Genomic DNA, 17,500 nt, shown 5'->3' on the forward strand with positions numbered 1-17,500 from the left:
ACCTACTCACCTACAAGCACTGGATGTCCGCCGATCCTGAATGTGACTTCCTGGCTACGGTCTTCAACATCTGCCTTAAGTATCGACGCATACCGGACATATGGCGCTCGTCGAGGACCATCCTGATCCCGAAAAAAGGGGACCCCAACGATATCCACAACTGGAGGCCAATATCCCTATCAAGAACAATCAACAAGCTGTATACTGGATGCTTGGCTGTGCGGCTGCAGTCATGGCTCCTCGAGAACGACGTTCTGAGCAAGTGCCAGAAGGGCTTTCTCCCCCACGATGGCGTTTTCGAGCACAACTTCGTGCTCCAGGAACACATAGACGCCGCAAGAGCTGGAAGAAAGGACTTCTGTGCTGCGTTCCTCGACCTTTCTAACGCCTTCGGGTCTGTGCCTCACATTGCGATAGTGGACGCTGTCAGCGGAAGCGGAGCCGGCGATGTGATCACCGAGATTGTACGGGACCTCTACAGGGACAACGTCACCAGGGTGGTAACCTGCCAGGGTCCCACTGACGCCATCGAAATACGTGCCGGGATCCGCCAGGGTTGCCCATTGAGTGGACTACTTTTTAACCTGGTCATTGACCCAATAGTGCGTGATATCCAAGACACAAACAGGATCACGTCCAGCGGCCATAACATACTCGCTTACGCTGACGACCTCACGCCAATGGCAAACAGCGAAGTCAGGCTGCAGGCCCGCATCGACCAAGCCGCCAGCCTGTTAAAACAAATCGGCCTGAAATTAAATGCAGCCAAATGCAGGTCGCTCTTCATCTCCGGACGGCAGCCTGTCGGGTTACGTGACGTCATATTCAAGGTGGACGGGACACCCATAGGATGTCTACGAGACTTCGAATCGTTCCCATACCTTGGAAGACCCGTCGGCTACAACATCTTCCGAGACAACGGTGAAGTGGACGAAGCCATCGAACTGGGGAAGAAGCTCCTGAATTCCTGTCTTGCACCGTGGCAGAGGATCGACGCCATCAAGACCTTCCTGTATCCATCACTGAATTTCGCCATGAGGTGCGGTTTGCTCGGAAAGACCGACTGGTCACGGCTCGACAACGCCTTGCGGCCACTGATCAAGCGGTCATTGTACCTCCCCAAGTCTGCGTCAACTGACTACCTCTACAGCAGCAGCAAGGCGGGAGCATGCGGCATTCCACTAACCACAGAGATCAGTGACATATGCCGCCTGGATAGTGCCTTCAAGCTTCTAACGTCGCGTGATCAAGAAGTGTCAGCCATCGCCATGTCAAGCCTGACAAGAACCGTGGACAAGCGCCTCGGCCGCGAATGTGGCATCGAAGAACTTTGCCAGTATCTGAGCGGCGAAAACGAGGGAGACTTCAGGCTGCGAAGCAATCAGCTCCGCAACGTATGGACTGAGGCAAGAAAGGCATCATCCAGGCTAGGCGTCTCGTGGGACCTGGAGGAAGGCAACATTAGCATCACGCGTGAAAACCAAACAATCACCGCATCGCAACGCACGAAGCTAATGGCCATCATCCGCTCTCAGCTAAGCCTCGCCAGAGACCAGAGCCTGCGGGAGCTTCCAAGCCAAGGAAAAGTGATGGACTGCGTCTACAGGGACAAAGCCAGTTCCCATTTCATCCGCACCGGGACATTCACCAGCTTCGCACAGTGGCGCTTCATCCATCGAGCCCGCCTCAACCTCCTCCCTGTAAACGGCGCGCGCCCCTGGGCTCCCAACGACGACAAGCAATGCAGAAGGTGCGGCAACTCGAATGAGACCCTCCCACACGTGCTGGACCACTGCATGCCCTCTTCCGCAAGCTACCAGGCCCGCCATAACGAGATAGTGGAGAGCGTGAAGGCAGCGGCTCGTGGAAAGTACACCGTGATTTCCGAGAACATGGCTGTCGGCGGCACAGGGCTACGGCCTGACCTCATCCTGTGCAGAGGAGAGGAGGCCATGATTGTGGACATCACCATTCCGTTCGACAACCGCTACGAGGCACTGGCTGCAGCACGGGCGGAAAAAGAGGCAAAGTACGAACTTCTCAAGCCCCACCTCCAAAGGCGCTTCCACCGTGTCTCAGTCCAAGCCATTGTCGTCGGAGCGCTCGGTAGCTGGGACCCGGCAAATGACAAGGTGATGAAGAAGCTATGCACGAAGTCCTACCTGAGACTATTCAAGAAGCTCTGTGTGAGCAATGTGATAGCTTCTTCACGGAACATCTATGTCGAACATGTGACTGGCAACCCAATTGCTTAGCGAATCCATTCTACATAGTTAGCTCTTCATTCCTGCTTATCTTTCCCCCTGCCTTCTCTTTTTGTAACTATTTTGTGCCATACTTTGTAATCTCACGTTTTGTTTTTCCATCAGTTTGTTACATGTCCTAAACATTGAATAAAATTTTTCTGTTCTTATCAGCTTAATATCTGATACGAGCCCTATTTGGACTCACGATATTAATCTTATTTTTGGCCCGAGACAGTGTGTCTGAAGCTCGCCTCGGCACTGTCAAGGGTTGCCCTGGTATTGCACTACCTCCAGGTGTGGCCCACCCGTCTCAAAACAAAAAACAAAAATTCCGAAACAGCATCAATAAGCATCAGCCATGATGACCAGAGACAGGCAAAAGAGGGAAGCGTAGAAACAACACCAAGCAAAGCAGGGAACCTACAGCAGACACAGAACACACTGGAGACAACCACTGGGAAATGTCCTGTCTGGCCACTAGGGTACACATTCATTCATTCATTCATTCATTCAATCAATCAATCAATCAATCAATCAATCAATCAATCAATCAATCAATCAATCAATCAATCAATCAATCTATCTATCTATCTATCTATCTATCTATCTATCTATCTATCTATCTATCTATCTCTCTCTCTCTCTTCTCTCTCTCTCTCTCTGTCTGTCTGTCTGTCTGTCTGTCTGTCTGTCTGTCTGTCTGTCTGTCTATCTATCTATCTATCTATCTATCTATCTATCTATCTATCTATCTTTCTATCTTTCTTTCTTTCTTTCTTTCTTTCTTTCTCTCTCTCTCTCTTTCTTTCTTCCTCTCTCTTGCAATTTCCAATCAATCATTTTTATCTCACGGGCCGTGATGCATTAGTACTAACACCCTAGTGTTCCGTACCACGATGCCCAAACCGGCGACGTGCCACGCGCGGACGCAGAAGGCGAGACTGCGACAGAAGCGAAACGGGGGAGACGTGCAGTGTATATCTCTTCTCGGTCTTTTGGCGGATACAAGGGAGAAAGAAACACGAGTTCCGTCCGCTAACATGCGCATTTCATGCAGTCCGACTATCATTCTAGTGCTTCTTACACGCACCACATCATGTTGAATTTGGCGACGTGACACCCGAGGAGGCAGGTGCCGCGACCGTGACCAGAGCGTAAGATGGACGTGTAATATTTATCGCTTCTCGGCCTTTTGGCTAAGATCAAAGTGTATTGCTTTCGATCACCAAAAGGCCTGAGAGTGGTGGCGACGAGTACACCTTGTCGTGTACCGCCCTTTTCAGGGCGATTAGCGCGCCAGCCAAGGACAAGGCCTCTGTTGGGGTTTGGTTTATAGCCCCTTGCCCGAAGCAGCCACTCTCCTCACCTCACAGGTGGCACTAAGTAGGGGGCTTGCCGCCTACCGCCCTTTTCAGGGCGTTGAGTGTCCGCAAAGGGAGGGCCCTGTATGGGGTTTGGACCAGTGCCCCTTCCCAATGCAGCCTGCACACGCGATGTCCAGCTGTCCCGACAGCATGGCCTCAACAACGAATCCGCGTGATTCGCCGGGAAGCTCGTCGGACCACAGTCCTGCCACCCTGCCGCTGCCGGAGTACTCCATGGAGCGCGACGGACCCTGCAGGAGTCTACAACCGGATCCTGCGAAGGACCCCCCTGCGCAGCCTGCTAGCAGGATGCCCGCCCCAGACGCCGCCGCCACTGCTGCCCACGATGCACCCTGGACCAATAACAGTCGTAAGGCGCAGCAAGCCCCTGCCCTTGGCGGACCTCGGAGGGGTGCTTCTTCCGGCGCTACGAAACAGGACCTACACGCCACTGCGAGAGGTGAACCCTGCAGCGATATACACCTGGAGCCCCGTAGCCCTCTACACTACGGGGAAGGCTCGGTTTTTATGTCCTCTACGAGGGCGCCGAGCCTTGGGTCAGCCTCGAGTGACAATGCATCGAACGAGTTGCAAACCAGCAACACTGAGCCAAAGCAGCCGACCAGAAACGACGACTGTCTCACCGTCTACTTCCCGCTGCCGGACTTCTTCACGTGCTCTGAGGAGGGCTGCCCCCATGCATTCAGGGCATCTGTTTGGACAAGCCAAAGACAATCTCTCACCCGGCACTTGGAACAGGTCCACGAGCATCGCATTAAGAAGATAATATATTACTGCTCGGACTGTGACATGGACGTAGGCAACCGCCCCAAAAACCACAGATGTGAGGCCAGGTCTCAACAACGACAAGCTTCAGATCGGAATGCGTTCCGACATACGTGCAGCGTCTGCCAAGAATCATTCCCAAGCCGCAAGGGACTTTCCAACCATATGATATGGCACCGACGCGAAGAAGCAAGGGCGACAAGAACGGCACAAATCCGCAATACAACGGTACCAGAATGTTTAGCATCTATTGCACCAGCGACGGTCTGCAACTCGCCGCGCCAGGACTCTGCGCAGGAAGAAGGAAACAGCGACGCCAACGCAAGCCACATGACACTAACCAACTACGACGCCTATCCCGCTGCCCTGGACTCGGTGGATATCACAGGACACGAAGAAAGCACGGAGTGCGCCATTAGCGACGGCCACAACACAACACCCCGGACTCCTGACTTCCATTCTGCAATCCCCTCGGTACAGGGCGACACCACCGACGAGCAGGAACCAGCAGGTACAGTGGGGGACGCAGTCAACGCAAGTCTCATGCCCCAGACGACGATCAGAGAGCACGTTGATGTCATGTCGAACCATGGTGAGGCGGAGGGACCTGTCTACGACAGCGGTGAAGGCAACGATTTACCACGGCCCGTCTGTACGTCACCGCCCCACGGCAATAACGACGTGGAGCCTCAAGAGACTAACCGCAACAACGGCGCAACCGAAACAGACGGGAACCGCGGCAACGACGTTAACATGGAGGACACGGTAATACAGAAAGAATTGCTGCCGATGCTCAGCCTTGCCCCGCACAAGCCAGCAATGAAAACTATTCTACGTGAAGCGGAGTCTGAAGAAAACTGGAGAACGTTCGAGGCACGTCTCGAAGCTGCAACCGCGGACATAAGGAGCGCCCTGCACATCCCAGACCCGTGTGATGAAGGACGACAAAGGAAAGCCGTGAATCCGGAAAATCCCCGTCAGATTCAGCGTCTCTACCGCAGAAACCGACGACAGGCCGTCCGCCTCATCACCGAAGGCAAGCCCACCAGATGCAGCATCCAGCGCACGGACATCGAATCCTACTTCCGTGAGACCTGGGCAGAAAAGAGGTCCTCAACACACATACTGAGGCAGCGTGACCGTCCCGAAGAACAAATGAACTTAGGTCGCTTCACGGCGGCTGAAGTGAAGATGAAGGCACGCAAGTGTGAGAGCACCGCCCCCGGCGACGACCTACTCACCTACAAGCACTGGATGTCCGCCGATCCTGAATGTGACTTCCTGGCTACCGTCTTCAACATCTGCCTCAAGTATCGACGCATACCGGACATATGGCGCTCGTCGAGGACCATCCTGATCCCGAAAAAAGGGGACCCCAACGATATCCACAACTGGAGGCCAATATCCCTATCAAGAACAATCAACAAGCTCTATACTGGATGCCTGGCTGTACGGCTGCAGTCATGGCTCCTCGAGAACGACGTCCTGAGCAAGTGCCAGAAGGGTTTCCTCCCCCACGATGGCGTTTTTGAGCACAACTTCGTGCTCCAGGAACACATAGACGCCGCCAGAGCTGGAAGAAAGGACTTCTGTGCTGCGTTCCTCGACCTTTCTAACGCCTTCGGGTCTGTGCCACACATTGCGATAGTGGACGCTGTCAGCGGAAGCGGAGCCGGCGATGCGATCACCGAGATCGTACGGGACCTCTACAGGGACAACGTCACGAGGGTGGTAACCTGCGAGGGTCCCACTGACGCCATCGAAATACGTGCCGGGATCCGCCAGGGTTGCCCATTGAGTGGACTCCTTTTTAACCTGGTCATTGACCCAATAGTGCGGGATATCCAAGACACAAACAGGATTACGTCCAGCGGCCATAGCATACTCGCTTACGCTGACGACCTCACGCCAATGGCAAACAGCGAAGTCAGGCTGCAGGCCCGCATCGACCAAGCCGCCAGTCTGTTGAGACAAATCGGCCTAAAATTAAATGCAGCCAAATGCAGGTCACTCTTCATTTCCGGACGGCAGCCTGTCGGGTTACGTGACGTCATATTCAAGGTGGACGGGACTCCCATAGGATGTCTACGAGACTTCGAATCGTTTTCATACCTTGGAAGACCCGTCGGCTACAACATCTTCCGAGACAACGGTGAAGTGGACGACGCCATCGAACTGGGGAAGAAGCTCCTGAATTCCTGTCTTGCACCATGGCAAAGGATCGACGCCATCAAGACATTCCTGTATCCATCACTGAATTTCGCCATGAGGTGCGGCGTGCTCGGAAAGACCGACTGGTCACGGCTCGACAACGCCTTGCGGCCACTGATCAAGCGGTCATTGTACCTTCCCAAGTCTGCGTCCACTGACTACCTCTACAGCAGCAGCAAGGCGGGAGCATGCGGCATTCCACTAACCACAGAGATCAGTGACATATGCCGCCTGGATAGTGCCTTCAAGCTTCTAACGTCGCGTGATCAAGAAGTGTCAGCCATCGCCATGTCAAGCCTGACAAGAACCGTGGACAAGCGCCTCGGCCGCGAATGTGGCATCGAAGAACTTTGCCAGTATCTGAGCGGCGAAAACGAGGGAGACTTCAGGCTGCGAAGCAATCAGCTCCGCAACGTATGGACTGAGGCAAGAAAGGCATCATCCAGGCTAGGCGTCTCGTGGGACCTGGAGGAGGGCAACATTAGCATCACGCGTGAAAACCAAACAATCACCGCATCGCAACGCACGAAGCTAATGGCCATCATCCGCGCTCAACTAAGCCTCGCCAGAGACCAGAGCCTGCGGGAGCTTCCAAGCCAAGGAAAAGTGATGGACTGCGTCTACAGGGACAAAGCCAGTTCCCACTTCATCCGCACCGGGACATTCACCAGCTTCGCACAGTGGCGCTTCATCCATCGAGCCCGCCTCAACCTCCTCCCTGTAAACGGCGCGCGCCCCTGGGCTCCTAACGACGACAAGCAATGCAGAAGGTGCGGCCACTCGAATGAGACCCTTCCACACGTGCTGGACCACTGCATGCCCTCTTCCGCAAGCTACCAGGCCCGCCATAACGAGATAGTGGAGAGCGTGAAGGCAGCGGCTCGTGGAAAGTACACCGCGATTTCCGAGAACATGGCTGTCGGCGGCACAGGGCTACGGCCTGACCTCATCTTGTGCAGAGGAGAGGAGGCCATGATCGTGGACGTCACCATTCCGTTCGACAACCGCTACGAGGCACTGGCTGCAGCACGGGCGGAAAAAGAGGCAAAGTACGAACTTCTCAAGCCCCACCTCCAAAGGCGCTTCCACCGTGTCTCAGTCCAAGCCATTGTCGTCGGAGCGCTCGGTAGCTGGGACCCGGCAAATGACAAGGTGATGAAGAAGCTATGCACGAAGTCCTACCTGAGACTATTCAAGAAGCTCTGTGTGAGCAATGTGATAGCTTCTTCACGAAACATCTATGTCGAACATGTGACTGGCAACCCAAGTGTTTAGCGAATCCATTCTACATATTTAGCTCTTCATTCCTGCTTATCTTTCCCCCTGCCTTCTCATTTTGTAACTATTTTGTGCCATACTTTGTAATCTCACGTTTTGTTTTCTCATCAGTTTGTTACATGTCCTAAACATTGAATAAAATTTTTCTGTTCTTATCAGCTTAATATCTGATACGAGCCCTATTTGGACTCACGATATTAATCTTATTTTTGGCCCGAGACAGTGTGTCTGAAGCTCGCCTCGGCACTGTCAAGGGTTGCCCTGGTATTGCACTACCTCCAGGTGTGGCCCACCCGTCTCAAAACAAAAAACAAAAATTCCGAAACAGCATCAATAAGCATCAGCCATGATGACCAGAGACAGGCAAAAGAGGGAAGCGTAGAAACAACACCAAGCAAAGCAGGGAACCTACAGCAGACACAGAACACACTGGAGACAACCACTGGGAAATGTCCTGTCTGGCCACTAGGGTACACATTCATTCATTCATTCATTCATTCATTCATTCTATCTATCTATCTATCTATCTATCTATCTATCTATCTATCTATCTATCTATCTATCTATCTATCTATCTATCTATCTATCTATCTATCTATCTATCTATCTATCTATCTATCTATCTATCTATCTATCTATCTATCTATCTATCTATCTATCTATCTATCTATCTTTCTTTCTTTCTTTCTTTCTTTCTTTCTTTCTTTCTTTCTTTCTTTCTTTCTTTCTTTCTCTCTCTCTCTCTTTCTTTCTTTCTTCCTCTCTCTTGCAATTTCCAATCAATCATTTTTATCTCACGGGCCGTGATGCATTAGTACTAACACCCTAGTGTTCCGTACCCATATACCACGATGCCCAAACCGGCGACGTGCCACGCGCGGACGCAGAAGGCGAGACTGCGACAGAAGCGAAACGGGGGAGACGTGCAGTGTATATCTCTTCTCGGTCTTTTGGCGGATACAAGGGAGAAAGAAACACGAGTTCCGTCCGCTAACATGCGCATTTCATGCAGTCCGACTATCATTCTAGTGCTTCTTACACGCACCACATCATGTTGAATTTGGCGACGTGACACCCGAGGAGGCAGGTGCCGCGACCGTGACCAGAGCGTAAGATGGACGTGTAATATTTATCGCTTCTCGGCCTTTTGGCTAAGATCAAAACCAATTCTGTTCTTATCAGCTTAATATCTGATACGAGCCCTATTTGGACTCACGATATTAATCTTATTTTTGGCCCGAGACAGTGTGTCTGAAGCTCGCCTCGGCACTGTCAAGGGTTGCCCTGGTATTGCACTACCTCCAGGTGTGGCCCACCCGTCTCAAAACAAAAAACAAAAATTCCGAAACAGCATCAATAAGCATCAGCCATGATGACCAGAGACAGGCAAAAGAGGGAAGCGTAGAAACAACACCAAGCAAAGCAGGGAACCTACAGCAGACACAGAACACTCTGGAGACAACCACTGGGAAATGTCCTGTCTGGCCACTAGGGTACACATTCATTCATTCATTCATTCAATCTATCTATCTATCTATCTATCTATCTATCTATCTATCTATCTATCTATCTATCTATCTATCTATCTATCTATCTATCTATCTATCTATCTATCTATCTATCTATCTATCTATCTATCTATCTATCTATCTATCTATCTATCTATCTATCTATCTATCTATCTATCTATCTATCTATCTATCTATCTATCTATCTATCTATCTATCTATCTATCTATCTATCTATCTATCTATCTCTCTCTCTTCTCTCTCTCTCTCTCTGTCTCTCTGTCTGTCTGTCTGTCTGTCTGTCTGTCTATCTATCTATCTATCTATCTATCTATCTATCTATCTTTCTATCTTTCTTTCTTTCTTTCTTTCTTTCTCTCTCTCTCTCTTTCTTTCTTCCTCTCTCTTGCAATTTCCAATCAATCATTTTTATCTCACGGGCCGTGATGCATTAGTACTAACACCCTAGTGTTCCGTACCCATATACCACGATGCCCAAACCGGCGACGTGCCACGCGCGGACGCAGAAGGCGAGACTGCGACAGAAGCGAAACGGGGGAGACGTGCAGTGTATATCTCTTCTCGGTCTTTTGGCGGATACAAGGGAGAAAGAAACACGAGTTCCGTCCGCTAACATGCGCATTTCATGCAGTCCGACTATCATTCTAGTGCTTCTTACACGCACCACATCATGTTGAATTTGGCGACGTGACACCCGAGGAGGCAGGTGCCGCGACCGTGACCAGAGCGTAAGATGGGCGTGTAATATTTATCGCTTCTCGGCCTTTTGGCTAAGATCAAAGTGTAGTGCTTTCGATCACCAAAAGGCCTGAGAGTGGTGGCGACGAGTACACCTTGTCGTGTACCGCCCTTTTCAGGGCGATTAGTGCGCCAGCCAAGGACAAGGCCTCTTTTGGGGTTTGGTTTATAGCCCCTTGCCCGAAGCAGCCACTCTCCTCACCTCGCAGGTGGCACTAAGTAGGCGGCTTGCTGCCTACCGCCCTTTTCAGGGCGTTGAGTGTCCGCAAAGGGAGGGCCCTGTATGGGGTTTGGACCAGTGCCCCTTCCCAATGCAGCCTGCCCACGCGATGTCCAGCTGTCCCGACAGCAATGCCTCGACAACGGATCCGCGTGATTCGCCGGGAAGCTCGTCGGACCACAGCCCAGCCACCCTGCCGCTTCCGGAGTACTCCATGGCGCGCGACGGATCTTGCAGGAGTCTACAGCCGGATCCTGCGAAGGATCCCCCTGCGCAGCCTGCTAGCAGGATGCCCGCCCCAGACGCTGCCGCCACTGCTGCCCACGATGCGTCCTGCACCAATGACAGTCGTAAGGCGCGGCAAGCCGCTGCCCTTGGCGGACCTCGGAGGGGTGCTTCTACCGGCGCCACGAAACAAGACCTACACGCCACTGCGAAAGGTGAACCCTGCAGTCATATACACCTGGAGCCCCGTAGCCCTCTACACTACGGGGAAGGCTCGGTTTTTATGTCCTCTACGAGGGCGCCGAGCCTTGGGTCAGCCTCGAGTGACAATGCATCAAACGAGTCGCAAACCAGCAACACTGAGCCAAAGCAGCCGACCAGAAACGACGACTGCCTCACCGTCTACTTCCCGCTGCCAGACTTCTTCACGTGCTCTGAGGAAGGCTGCCCCCATGCATTCAGGGCATCTGTTTGGACAAGTCAAAGACAATCACTCACCCGGCACTTGGAACAGGTCCACGAGCACCGCATTAAGAAGATAATATATTACTGCTCGGACTGTGACATGGACGTAGGCAACCGCCCCAAAAACCACAGATGTGAGGCCAGGTCTCAACAACGACAAGCCGCAGATCGCAATGCGTTCCGGCATACGTGCAGCGTCTGCCAAGATTCATTCCCAAGCCGCAAGGGACTCTCCAACCACATGATATGGCACCGACGCGAAGAAGCAAGGGCGACAAGAACGGCACAAATCCGCAATACGACTTTACCAGAATGTTTAGCATCTAGTGCACCAGCGACGGTCTGCAACGCGCCGCGCCAGGACTCGGCGCAAGAAGAAGGAAACAGCGACGCCAACGCAAGCCACATGACACTCACCAACTACGACGCTTATCCCGCTGCCCCGGACTCGGTGAATATCACAGGACATGAAGAAAGCACGGAGTGCGCCATTAGCGACGGGCACAACACAACACCGCGGACTGCTGACTTCCATTCTGCAATCCCCTTGATACAGGGCGACACCATCGACGAGCAGGAACCAGCAGGTGTAGTGGGGGACGCAGTCAACACAAGTATCATGCCCCAGACGACGATCAGTGAGCACGTTGACGTCATGTCCAGCCATAGTGAAGCGGAGGGACCTATCTACGACAGCGGTGAAGGCAACGATTTACCACGGCCCGTCTCCACGTCACCGCCCCACGGCAACAGAAATATCGACGTGGAGCCTCAAGAGACTAACCGCAACGACGCAACCGAAACAGACGGGAACTGCGGCAACGACGTCAACATGGAGGACACCGTAATGCAGAAAGAATTGCTGCCCATGCTCAGCCTTGCCCCGCACAAGCCAGCAATGAAAACTATTCTACGTGAAGCGGAGTCTGAAGAAAACTGGAGAACGTTCGAGGCACGTCTCGAAGCTGCAACCGCGGACATAAGGAGCGCCATGCACATCCCGGACCCGAGTGATGAAGGACGACAACGGAAAGCCGTGAACCCGGAAAATCCCCGTCAGATCCAGCGTCTCTACCGCAGAAACCGACGACAGGCCGTCCGCCTCATCACCGAAGGCAAGCCCACCAGATGCAGCATCCAGCGCACGGACATCGAATCATACTTCCGGGAGACCTGGGCAGAAAAGCAGTCATCAACACACATACTGAGGCAGCGTGACCGTCCCGAAGAACAAATGAACTTAGGTCGCTTCACGGCGGCTGAAGTGAAGATGAAGGCACGCAAGTGTGAGAGCACCGCCCCCGGCGACGACCTACTCACCTACAAGCACTGGATGTCCGCCGATCCTGAATGTGACTTCCTGGCTACGGTCTTCAACATCTGCCTTAAGTATCGACGCATACCGGACATATGGCGCTCGTCGAGGACCATCCTGATCCCGAAAAAAGGGGACCCCAACGATATCCACAACTGGAGGCCAATATCCCTATCAAGAACAATCAACAAGCTGTATACTGGATGCTTGGCTGTGCGGCTGCAGTCATGGCTCCTCGAGAACGACGTTCTGAGCAAGTGCCAGAAGGGCTTTCTCCCCCACGATGGCGTTTTCGAGCACAACTTCGTGCTCCAGGAACACATAGACGCCGCAAGAGCTGGAAGAAAGGACTTCTGTGCTGCGTTCCTCGACCTTTCTAACGCCTTCGGGTCTGTGCCTCACATTGCGATAGTGGACGCTGTCAGCGGAAGCGGAGCCGGCGATGTGATCACCGAGATTGTACGGGACCTCTACAGGGACAACGTCACCAGGGTGGTAACCTGCCAGGGTCCCACTGACGCCATCGAAATACGTGCCGGGATCCGCCAGGGTTGCCCATTGAGTGGACTACTTTTTAACCTGGTCATTGACCCAATAGTGCGTGATATCCAAGACACAAACAGGATCACGTCCAGCGGCCATAACATACTCGCTTACGCTGACGACCTCACGCCAATGGCAAACAGCGAAGTCAGGCTGCAGGCCCGCATCGACCAAGCCGCCAGCCTGTTAAAACAAATCGGCCTGAAATTAAATGCAGCCAAATGCAGGTCGCTCTTCATCTCCGGACGGCAGCCTGTCGGGTTACGTGACGTCATATTCAAGGTGGACGGGACACCCATAGGATGTCTACGAGACTTCGAATCGTTCCCATACCTTGGAAGACCCGTCGGCTACAACATCTTCCGAGACAACGGTGAAGTGGACGAAGCCATCGAACTGGGGAAGAAGCTCCTGAATTCCTGTCTTGCACCGTGGCAGAGGATCGACGCCATCAAGACCTTCCTGTATCCATCACTGAATTTCGCCATGAGGTGCGGTTTGCTCGGAAAGACCGACTGGTCACGGCTCGACAACGCCTTGCGGCCACTGATCAAGCGGTCATTGTACCTCCCCAAGTCTGCGTCAACTGACTACCTCTACAGCAGCAGCAAGGCGGGAGCATGCGGCATTCCACTAACCACAGAGATCAGTGACATATGCCGCCTGGATAGTGCCTTCAAGCTTCTAACGTCGCGTGATCAAGAAGTGTCAGCCATCGCCATGTCAAGCCTGACAAGAACCGTGGACAAGCGCCTCGGCCGCGAATGTGGCATCGAAGAACTTTGCCAGTATCTGAGCGGCGAAAACGAGGGAGACTTCAGGCTGCGAAGCAATCAGCTCCGCAACGTATGGACTGAGGCAAGAAAGGCATCATCCAGGCTAGGCGTCTCGTGGGACCTGGAGGAAGGCAACATTAGCATCACGCGTGAAAACCAAACAATCACCGCATCGCAACGCACGAAGCTAATGGCCATCATCCGCTCTCAGCTAAGCCTCGCCAGAGACCAGAGCCTGCGGGAGCTTCCAAGCCAAGGAAAAGTGATGGACTGCGTCTACAGGGACAAAGCCAGTTCCCATTTCATCCGCACCGGGACATTCACCAGCTTCGCACAGTGGCGCTTCATCCATCGAGCCCGCCTCAACCTCCTCCCTGTAAACGGCGCGCGCCCCTGGGCTCCCAACGACGACAAGCAATGCAGAAGGTGCGGCAACTCGAATGAGACCCTCCCACACGTGCTGGACCACTGCATGCCCTCTTCCGCAAGCTACCAGGCCCGCCATAACGAGATAGTGGAGAGCGTGAAGGCAGCGGCTCGTGGAAAGTACACCGTGATTTCCGAGAACATGGCTGTCGGCGGCACAGGGCTACGGCCTGACCTCATCCTGTGCAGAGGAGAGGAGGCCATGATTGTGGACATCACCATTCCGTTCGACAACCGCTACGAGGCACTGGCTGCAGCACGGGCGGAAAAAGAGGCAAAGTACGAACTTCTCAAGCCCCACCTCCAAAGGCGCTTCCACCGTGTCTCAGTCCAAGCCATTGTCGTCGGAGCGCTCGGTAGCTGGGACCCGGCAAATGACAAGGTGATGAAGAAGCTATGCACGAAGTCCTACCTGAGACTATTCAAGAAGCTCTGTGTGAGCAATGTGATAGCTTCTTCACGGAACATCTATGTCGAACATGTGACTGGCAACCCAATTGCTTAGCGAATCCATTCTACATAGTTAGCTCTTCATTCCTGCTTATCTTTCCCCCTGCCTTCTCTTTTTGTAACTATTTTGTGCCATACTTTGTAATCTCACGTTTTGTTTTTCCATCAGTTTGTTACATGTCCTAAACATTGAATAAAATTTTTCTGTTCTTATCAGCTTAATATCTGATACGAGCCCTATTTGGACTCACGATATTAATCTTATTTTTGGCCCGAGACAGTGTGTCTGAAGCTCGCCTCGGCACTGTCAAGGGTTGCCCTGGTATTGCACTACCTCCAGGTGTGGCCCACCCGTCTCAAAACAAAAAACAAAAATTCCGAAACAGCATCAATAAGCATCAGCCGTGATGACCAGAGACAGGCAAAAGAGGGAAGCGTAGAAACAACACCAAGCAAAGCAGGGAACCTACAGCAGACACAGAACACACTGGAGACAACCACTGGGAAATGTCCTGTCTGGCCACTAGGGTACACATTCATTCATTCATTCATTCAATCAATCAATCAATCAATCAATCAATCAATCAATCAATCAATCTATCTATCTATCTATCTATCTATCTATCTATCTATCTATCTCTCTCTCTCTCTCTCTGTCTGTCTGTCTGTCTGTCTGTCTGTCTGTCTGTCTGTCTGTCTGTCTGTCTGTCTATCTATCTATCTATCTATCTATCTATCTATCTATCTATCTATCTATCTATCTATCTATCTATCTTTCTTTCTTTCTTTCTTTCTTTCTTTCTTTCTTTCTTTCTTTCTTTCTTTCTTTCTTTCTTTCTCTCTCTCTTTCTTTCTTTCTTTCTTCCTCTCTCTTGCAATTTCCAATCAATCATTTTTATCTCACGGGCCGTGATGCATTAGTACTAACACCCTAGTGTTCCGTACCCATATACCACGATGCCCAAACCGGCGACGTGCCACGCGCGGACGCAGAAGGCGAGACTGCGACAGAAGCGAAACGGGGGAGACGTGCAGTGTATATCTCTTCTCGGTCTTTTGGCGGATACAAGGGAGAAAGAAACACGAGTTCCGTCCGCTAACATGCGCATTTCATGCAGTCCGACTATCATTCTAGTGCTTCTTACACGCACCACATCATGTTGAATTTGGCGACGTGACACCCGAGGAGGCAGGTGCCGCGACCGTGACCAGAGCGTAAGATGGACGTGTAATATTTATCGCTTCTCGGCCTTTTGGCTAAGATCAAAGTGTAGTGCTTTCGATCACCAAAAGGCCTGACAGTGGTGGCGACGAGTACACCTTGTCGTGTACCGCCCTTTTCAGGGCGATTAGTGCGCCAGCCAAGGACAAGGCCTCTTTTGGGGTTTGGTTTATAGCCCCTTGCCCGAAGCAGCCACTCTCCTCACCTCGCAGGTGGCACTAAGTAGGCGGCTTGCTGCCTACCGCCCTTTTCAGGGCGTTGAGTGTCCGCAAAGGGAGGGCCCTGTATGGGGTTTGGACCAGTGCCCCTTCCCAATGCAGCCTGCCCACGCGATGTCCAGCTGTCCCGACAGCAATGCCTCGACAACGGATCCGCGTGATTCGCCGGGAAGCTCGTCGGACCACAGCCCAGCCACCCTGCCGCTTCCGGAGTACTCCATGGCGCGCGACGGATCTTGCAGGAGTCTACAACCGGATCCTGCGAAGGATCCCCCTGCGCAGCCTGCTAGCAGGATGCCCGCCCCAGACGCTGCCGCCACTGCTGCCCACGATGCGTCCTGCACCAATGACAGTCGTAAGGCGCGGCAAGCCGCTGCCCTTGGCGGACCTCGGAGGGGTGCTTCTACCGGCGCCACGAAACAAGACCTACACGCCACTGCGAAAGGTGAACCCTGCAGTCATATACACCTGGAGCCCCGTAGCCCTCTACACTACGGGGAAGGCTCGGTTTTTATGTCCTCTACGAGGGCGCCGAGCCTTGGGTCAGCCTCGAGTGACAATGCATCAAACGAGTCGCAAACCAGCAACACTGAGCCAAAGCAGCCGACCAGAAACGACGACTGCCTCACCGTCTACTTCCCGCTGCCAGACTTCTTCACGTGCTCTGAGGAAGGCTGCCCCCATGCATTCAGGGCATCTGTTTGGACAAGTCAAAGACAATCACTCACCCGGCACTTGGAACAGGTCCACGAGCACCGCATTAAGAAGATAATATATTACTGCTCGGACTGTGACATGGACGTAGGCAACCGCCCCAAAAACCACAGATGTGAGGCCAGGTCTCAACAACGACAAGCCGCAGATCGCAATGCGTTCCGGCATACGTGCAGCGTCTGCCAAGATTCATTCCCAAGCCGCAAGGGACTCTCCAACCACATGATATGGCACCGACGCGAAGAAGCAAGGGCGACAAGAACGGCACAAATCCGCAATACGACTTTACCAGAATGTTTAGCATCTAGTGCACCAGCGACGGTCTGCAACGCGCCGCGCCAGGACTCGGCGCAAGAAGAAGGAAACAGCGACGCCAACGCAAGCCACATGACACTCACCAACTACGACGCTTATCCCGCTGCCCCGGACTCGGTGAATATCACAGGACATGAAGAAAGCACGGAGTGCGCCATTAGCGACGGGCACAACACAACACCGCGGACTGCTGACTTCCATTCTGCAATCCCCTTGATACAGGGCGACACCATCGACGAGCAGGAACCAGCAGGTGTAGTGGGGGACGCAGTCAACACAAGTATCATGCCCCAGACGACGATCAGTGAGCACGTTGACGTCATGTCCAGCCATAGTGAAGCGGAGGGACCTATCTACGACAGCGGTGAAGGCAACGATTTACCACGGCCCGTCTCCACGTCACCGCCCCACGGCAACAGAAATATCGACGTGGAGCCTCAAGAGACTAACCGCAACGAC

At 52.9% G+C, this 17,500-nt stretch overlaps 1 non-coding gene and 3 pseudogenes across 1 annotated transcript; all 4 read left to right on the forward strand.

The window, feature by feature from the left end:
- The first annotated feature begins 2,353 nt into the window (after positions 1-2,353).
- LOC135376275 (U2 spliceosomal RNA) lies at positions 2,354-2,556 on the forward strand (annotated as a pseudogene).
- Positions 2,557-7,980: 5,424 nt separating this feature from the next.
- Positions 7,981-8,183, forward strand: LOC135376285 (U2 spliceosomal RNA; annotated as a pseudogene).
- An 833-nt stretch (positions 8,184-9,016) lies between these two features.
- LOC135376351 (U2 spliceosomal RNA) lies at positions 9,017-9,206 on the forward strand. Its single transcript, XR_010417656.1, has one exon. It is a non-coding gene; the product is annotated as a U2 spliceosomal RNA (small nuclear RNA).
- Positions 9,207-14,725: 5,519 nt separating this feature from the next.
- Positions 14,726-14,928, forward strand: LOC135376276 (U2 spliceosomal RNA; annotated as a pseudogene).
- The last annotated feature ends 2,572 nt before the right edge of the window (positions 14,929-17,500 follow it).

The sequence above is a fragment of the Ornithodoros turicata genome, unplaced genomic scaffold (genome assembly GCF_037126465.1).
Source record: "Ornithodoros turicata isolate Travis unplaced genomic scaffold, ASM3712646v1 ctg00001067.1, whole genome shotgun sequence".
Classification (NCBI taxonomy): Eukaryota; Metazoa; Arthropoda; class Arachnida; order Ixodida; family Argasidae; genus Ornithodoros; species Ornithodoros turicata.